Source organism: Apium graveolens, chromosome 1, assembly GCF_009905375.1.
Source record: "Apium graveolens cultivar Ventura chromosome 1, ASM990537v1, whole genome shotgun sequence".
Classification (NCBI taxonomy): domain Eukaryota; kingdom Viridiplantae; phylum Streptophyta; class Magnoliopsida; order Apiales; family Apiaceae; genus Apium; species Apium graveolens.
Window position 1 is genome coordinate 202,758,567 of NC_133647.1, and position 7,153 is coordinate 202,765,719.

Genomic DNA, 7,153 nt, shown 5'->3' on the forward strand with positions numbered 1-7,153 from the left:
GTCGGTTTTAAGTGATTTAAAATAATGAATAAAAAATAAATTTAAACAAAAAATTGGTTTAGACCTGGGTCATTATGGTCAAAACATATTATAACCGACGGATCTACATGTGGTTTGTTATATCAAAAAATAACTTTTATTTTAAAAATTAGTAAAATGATATTTTAAAATATGTTAATGATTCAGCAATACCGTTATATTAATATCATAGGGAGATATATATGTTTAACTATTTCACTAAATATAAATGTGTTTTAATAAGATAATATATAAATAATTCACTAAAACCGATATAAAATTATTTAAATTTGAAATTAGACAATTCAAAATCCAACGGTAAATATGTTAGGATCAAACAAAGAAAATTGAGTATGCAAAATATCAGTTATTTCATCGACCCCAATTGTTATTCCCAGTGAACTAACAATGAGATTTACAGAAGGGGGGTTGAATGTAAATCTCAAAACTTTTTCAAGTTTTGAGCAGTTTCTAGTCTATGTGTTTTGATGAGCAAGTGTGTGTGAATTGCTTTAAGCTAATGCAGACAAATATATATTCAAACACAAATGTAAAGAACACAACAGACTTAAAAACTTTTCTAGTGGATTTGTTATTCCACCAGAGATGTGTTATTTCAGAAAATATGTGATTCAAAGAATTAAATCACAGCTGCTTCCTAGTACAAACTAGATGATTTTCTCTCTGGATTTTTCTAAACAGCTCTGGAAAATTCACATCTAATTACTAGCTGCTACTTGGTTTATATATCACCAAGTTTACAAGTGAAGACAAAACTGTAAAATACAATTAAAAGGTTCTTCACATGTTTCTTCTTCATTTCTCTATCCAATGCAATTTAGGTTTGACTGTGAATCTTTGAATACTTCCTTGTTTGCACCAGAATGGAAATGCTGCATTTTTTTGATTCCTCCTAGAGGCTGCCACATTCCAGTTTGTCTCTGTCAACCCATGTGCCTCTGTCAGCTTATGAATTGTCACTATCAACTGCTATTTGAACTAAGCATCCGTTGAAGCTTTCATCCGTTGATGCTTTATCCGTTGACGCACTTATCCGTTGATGGATCTTATCTGTTGAAGCTTTATCCGTTGACGCACTTATCCGTTGATGGATCTTATCTGTTGAATCTTTAGAGACATCCGTTGAAGCTTTGTTTCTTATCCGTTGAAGGTCTTTAATATCAGTTGATACTTTTCACTTATACAAAATTACAAGGCATGAAATATTTACAATTAGCCCTCCTATTTGCATATCCACTAGTAGTCAACATGACTGATAATTTCCCACGACATCTAAGAAGTACAACTTAAATACAGAGACTGAAATGTGCTACAATACTAAACTTATTTCTAAGTGAAGCTACTCCTTCAACGGATAGCCAAGATGGTCTTATCCGTTGAGGCTACAAACACTAGATTTCTACTTAAGTGTTTTGTTTAACTTATCATCAAACTAATACACGTATTCCTAAAAATCTCCCCCTATTTATGTCTACTAGAATTGTAGGCATAAATTTGGGTTTACCTTGATGATAACAAAACACTTAATAAATATATGAACTGTAATGAAGCAGAAATTCAAAAGTGCTCCTTTAATCTGAGCAGATTAATTTCTTTTCCTTTGACCCCTTGTTTTCTTTCCTAGCCTCCTGTCATTCTCCTCCATTTGGAGTTGGAGTTGTCTGTAGAACTCAGCTTCATCTTCTTCATTGATGTCCAACTTAGATTGTATATCCTTGAGAGTTTCATTACTGGCAATCTTGAGCTGATCTTCAAGTCTGAAAAATCTTCTGACTCCTTTATTGTCTCTGAACTCCATCAACCAATGAGGTGATTTATGAACTGTAATTCCTCTTTCTTGGATGAGTAATGTTCTAGGCAAGGCATTAGGTTCCCACCAAGTCTTCCTTATGCTGGCAATCTTGTTGAGAATCTCAGTCTTCGCAGTCCTGGTAAAGCCAGAATCCCTTTTTATGGCTGAATAGACTCTAACCAAGGTAGAGTGACCTTCATTCAGAAACCTGTAGATAGGCCAAGTCCTTTCCCCACTTCCTTTGTATTTGAACACTAGTCTCTCTGGAAGCTGTCTGTGGGCATCTATTCCCCTTACTTCCTCCAGCTCATCCAGATAGAGTTCAATGTATGAAAATTCCTTTATGTCACAAATGTGAACATAATCATCCTTAGAGGCTTGTGGCTTAGGCTTAGGCTTCTGAGTGAATTTGATTGAGGTTAGAGAAGGTGTTGATTTGATTTTCCTTTTCTGTTTCTTTGAAGGTGGAGAAGTGGTTAAGAAAGTGGGCAATTTGATGGTGTCCCAATCAATTGGCTCCTCCTTAGGAGTGATTGTTTCACCATGGATGTTTATGAAGGGGTCAGGTACAATGGGTTCAGGAATAGAAGGTAGTGGTTTGGATTTTGATTGGGTTTCTTCAGTCTCATCTACCATCATCTTTCTTTTTGCATTGGCCTTCTTTCTGTTCCCTTTCTACCATTCCTTTCTTTCCTTACTTCTTTCTTCCACATCATCATTAATCATGTCCCCCATACCTACATTTTCACTCTTGTCTTCAATTTCTTTCTTTTCTTCAGCTTGACTTGACTTTAGCTGTTTTTCAAGCTTTGCTTCTGCTCTTTTATCAGCCTTTAGCTTTTTAGCTTCTTTCTTCAACCTTCTGGCTTCTTCCCTCTTGGCTATTGAGAATTTGGGATGTCCTTGTATCACACAGATACTCTTTCCCTCTCTAAAGATAATAGCCATGTTCCTCCTTTCAACCTCATCCTTGGTCTCCTTGTGCTTCATGATATTACCACCCAAAACCTTGTCTTCATCAGGCTTTGGAAGAGGAAAGTCCACTTCTTTCAGCTGATCAAGGCTTAGAGGGTTCTTTGTAGAGTTCTTATTGGATCTGTTGTTGGGCTTGAGAACCATAGGTTTCAGATTCTTGGAAGAAGTCTCTCCAACCTTATTCCTCCTAACTGGCTTGAGCTCCATAATGATTGGCTCTACCTTTGTGCTATGCTTCACAGATTGTGATTTAAAAGTTGTAGAACCAAAGATTTGTTGCATCCTTTCATCAATTTTCTTCCTTTGCTCTTTGACTTTCATCTCAGCTGCTGCTATCTGGATTAGATCAATTCCATCAAGCTTTCCTTTGATTTGAAGAGTTGGAGAAGTGGTGATGGCAGGAACTAACACTTTAGATATTTGAACTGTTGTTGATGGCTCTCCTTCCCTTTCCCTTTTATTCTCCCCCTTTTTATTATCATCAAGGATAGGGGTCAAGCCTTGTGCTTTTTCCAGCTGCATTAGTAGATTTGTCTGAGATTGTTGATTCTGAAGAATGATGACCATAGAGTCTTCAATGATTTGAACTCTATTTTCCAACCTGGCCAGCCTCTTGTCAGCATCAGATTCTCTCCTCAATCTCACCAACAAATCTTGCATAGTACCATAAGGCATAACTGAATCCAACTTCTCAGCATTGTAGGATTTCAGATCAGCAATATCCTGCTTGAGTTCATCCACACTTAAATTCTGTCTGATATGCTGCAACTGTAAGAGATGCAGATAGTCTAGATGAGCTTGAAGAATAGCCTTTGTACCAGCATCTGTAGTCTTCTGAAGGGCCTTTTGAATAGTCATTACTTGCTTGACCAAAGCTACACCAAACTGTCCTGGTGTAGATTCCTTTGCCCATGCCCATTCAGGTAGATTTGGAACAGAACTTGGGCCTGCATCTCCCCCTAAGTTCATGCTCCCATCCAAAGAATTAGAGTCATCATCATTAGAATTTGCTCCAAATTCTTCAGATGGCTCACCAGCTTGAGAAGGCAGGCTATTAACAGCAGCTTTGTCTCTTAAAAGAGATTCTGAAGTGTGTACAATGTTTAAAGTCTGCTCTGCCTCCACATTGCCCTGAGCAGCCAACAGTTGATAGGCTGAAACAGGATGAGTAAAAGTGTCAGCATCCAAGGAAATGTTATCAATTTCAGCTTTGTAATGTTGCTGAAATTGTCTTCCCTTGTCAGCATCATCCACAATCATTGACTCACTAGCAATGGCTGGATCCACCCTTATAGCTTCTGTACCTGCCTTTCTCTCATTTTCTCTAGATTCTTGCATCAGGGGCTCCCCCTGGCTCACACACACCCTCACACCCTCACCCTCACCCTCACCTACTAAGGTGGCACTCCCCTCACTTACTTTTGCCATGCTGGAAGAAATAGCATGCATGTTTTGACTCTCAACCTCTCCTTTTGCCTGGGAGCAACCCAGCCTCTCACTCAAATTATCACTCCCTTCCCTCAATCCTAGAAGTGATTGCACAGTAACCATGTCTTCTACACTTGGAATTGAATCAGTTATGTGTGTAGAGACCATCAACGGATAGGGAGTATCCGTTGAAGTGGAAACTGATAATATCAACGGATAATTGCTGTTAAGCTTATCCGTCGAAGAACAACCACTTGTCAACGGATGAGAGATATCCGTTGAAGAAGGAAAAGATGTAGATATTGAAAGTGACATAATTGTTGAATCTGTGTGAATTGATTTTAAGTGAGGTGACACAGATTCTTCAACTAAGTCTGAAAGAATTGGCTGATGATCCAACAAGTCATCTAACAGATGATGATCACCAGGATTTGAGTGGGGCTCCTCCCTGAGTATTAAAGAGGGAGAATCAGGAATTTATGTGAATATCATATCCACATCCAGAGAGGGTGATGGAGAATTTGGTGATTGATGTGTGTTTATTATGAGAGAATGGGGTTGTGACTCCACATTTGCTGGAGCCACATCAAGCTGAATTTGAGAAGGCAAAGATACAGGTGGATGTATCTGTGCAGTGTATGCCCCCTGTGTGGAAACTAGGGTTTTAGCCTTCTTTCTTCTTGAAAAAGCTTTGACAGGTGAATGTGTGGCTTCAGTGTCCCTCCCTCTTTTGTTCTGTGTCCCTGGTTGGGGACTATTTTCAATAGCTGCATCCTTTTGGGAGGATGCAACCAGGGATGTGTTTGACTCCTTTTGAACCACCACAGCCTTTTGAGAGACTGTGGCTTGGATGGTTAGGGTACCACTCACCTCTCCCACCTTATCCTGGGGGGTTTCTTGATGTTCACCCCTCCCCTCACCACTCACACCCTGTTCACTCCCTTCAGGGTGTTTGGTAGTTGTTACAACTGTTGTCTTTTGAGAAACAACAGAGGTGGTTTTCTTTGACTTGTGTTTTGGAATTTTAGTTTTGGTGACTTTGGTAGGAATCTGTTGGGACAAAGACACAGATTTCATGGCCACACTAGAAGGCAAAGAAACAATGGGGTTGGAAAAAGTAGGAGTTGCAGAAGTATTTACCTCACTTACCTGAGGTGCATTCATTATTGGTAAATATACCAATGGCACCTGGCTGTTGAGGTTGATTCTCAAAAGGTCTGCAAGGACCCTTTTCTCTTGTGCCCAGCATTTTAGTTTATTGCTCTCATTAGTTATGACCAAACCTTCAGCAACATGGTTAGCCAATAACATAAAGAATCTAGCATAGTAGATGTTATGAGGTCTATTAGCTTTGTTACCTAACCTGGAACCTAATTCTAGCATGACATAGTTGCTAAAATTAAAGTACTTATCAGAAACTAGCATGTAGAGCATATTAACAAGAGATGAAGTTATGGCATCAAAATTGCTAATCTTCCCAGAGAAAACCTTGATAAAGGCATCTCCAAGAAAACTCCATTCTTTCCTAAGGCCCTTTCTTCTAATGCTTCCTAAACTAGCAGAATTAAAAGAATAGCATATGGAATCTAACATAGCAGATACATCTTTATCAGTGTGTGGTGTCATGGTATTATTCTCAGGCAACTTAAAGCAAGACTGTATATCATCACAGTTAATGCAATAATCCTTACCTTTGAGAGAGAAAGCAACGGTCATATCTGTGGAGTTGAACTCTGCAGTTGTCCAAATCTCCTCAATTACCTCACAGTAGATGGTTGGGGCTTCCAGCATTGCATAGCTTAGTTTGTAGTTTTTGATGAAGTCCATCATCTTGTGATAATCAGAGTGGGCTTCATTCTTTTCAACCAAGGCTACGAAATTGTTCTTTTCGTAAACAAATCCAGACTGAGATATAATTTTGACTACTGGTGCCATTGTTGTGAGTAGAGGTTGCAGAGAAAAACTTGAGAGTTTTGGGAGAGAAAGAGAGTAAAATTTGCAAGAAAGCGTAAAGTGAAAATAAGAATTCAATGGGCTTTTATACTTTCTTGAATTAAAATGTAAATAAAATGATTAAATGATACTTTTAAATAAATTACAGCCGTTTGAGAATAAAGAAAACTGTAGAAATTCTGAAAACTGCCTTTAATATAAATACATACACTTGTGCATATATATGTATCAACGGGTAAGTAAAAGAATCAACGGCTGTGACTCACTTAAAGTAACTGATGTGACACTTCAACGGATGAGGTAAATAGTTATCCGTTGAAGATTAACACAGTTTTTATCCGTTGAAGGATAAAATTACCAGAAATGTATTTGTCTTTCAACGGATAATGAACATCCGTTGATAGAACAATTTTGGCTTTCAACGGATAGGGAATATCCATTGATAGAATAATCTTTACTTAAAGCCAACTTTGTTCTTGCAGCAAATTCATTTCAGGCTTCAAAGCAGATTATAAAGAGGACATAAATTTATGAATAATTAAGCATACCTAGCTCACTTACTAATCTTGTGAATGTTGATTCATCAAGTGGCTTGGTAAATATGTCTGCAATCTGCTTTTCACTTGGAACAAAATGAAGTTCCACTGTACCTTTCATCACATGTTCCCTAATGAAGTGGTACTTGATGTCAATGTGCTTGGTTCTTGAGTGTTGTACTGGATTTTCAGTAATGGCAATGGCACTTGTGTTGTCACAGAATATAGGAATTTTATCAACAGTTAGTCCATAGTCAAATAGTTGATTCCTCATCCACAGTATCTGTGCACAACAACTATCAGCAGCAATATACTCAGCTTCAACTGTTGATGTAGAAACAGAATTTTGCTTCTTGCTGAACCATGACACAAGCTTATTCCCTAGAAATTGACAGGTGCTAGTTGTGCTTTTCCTGTCTATTTTATAGCC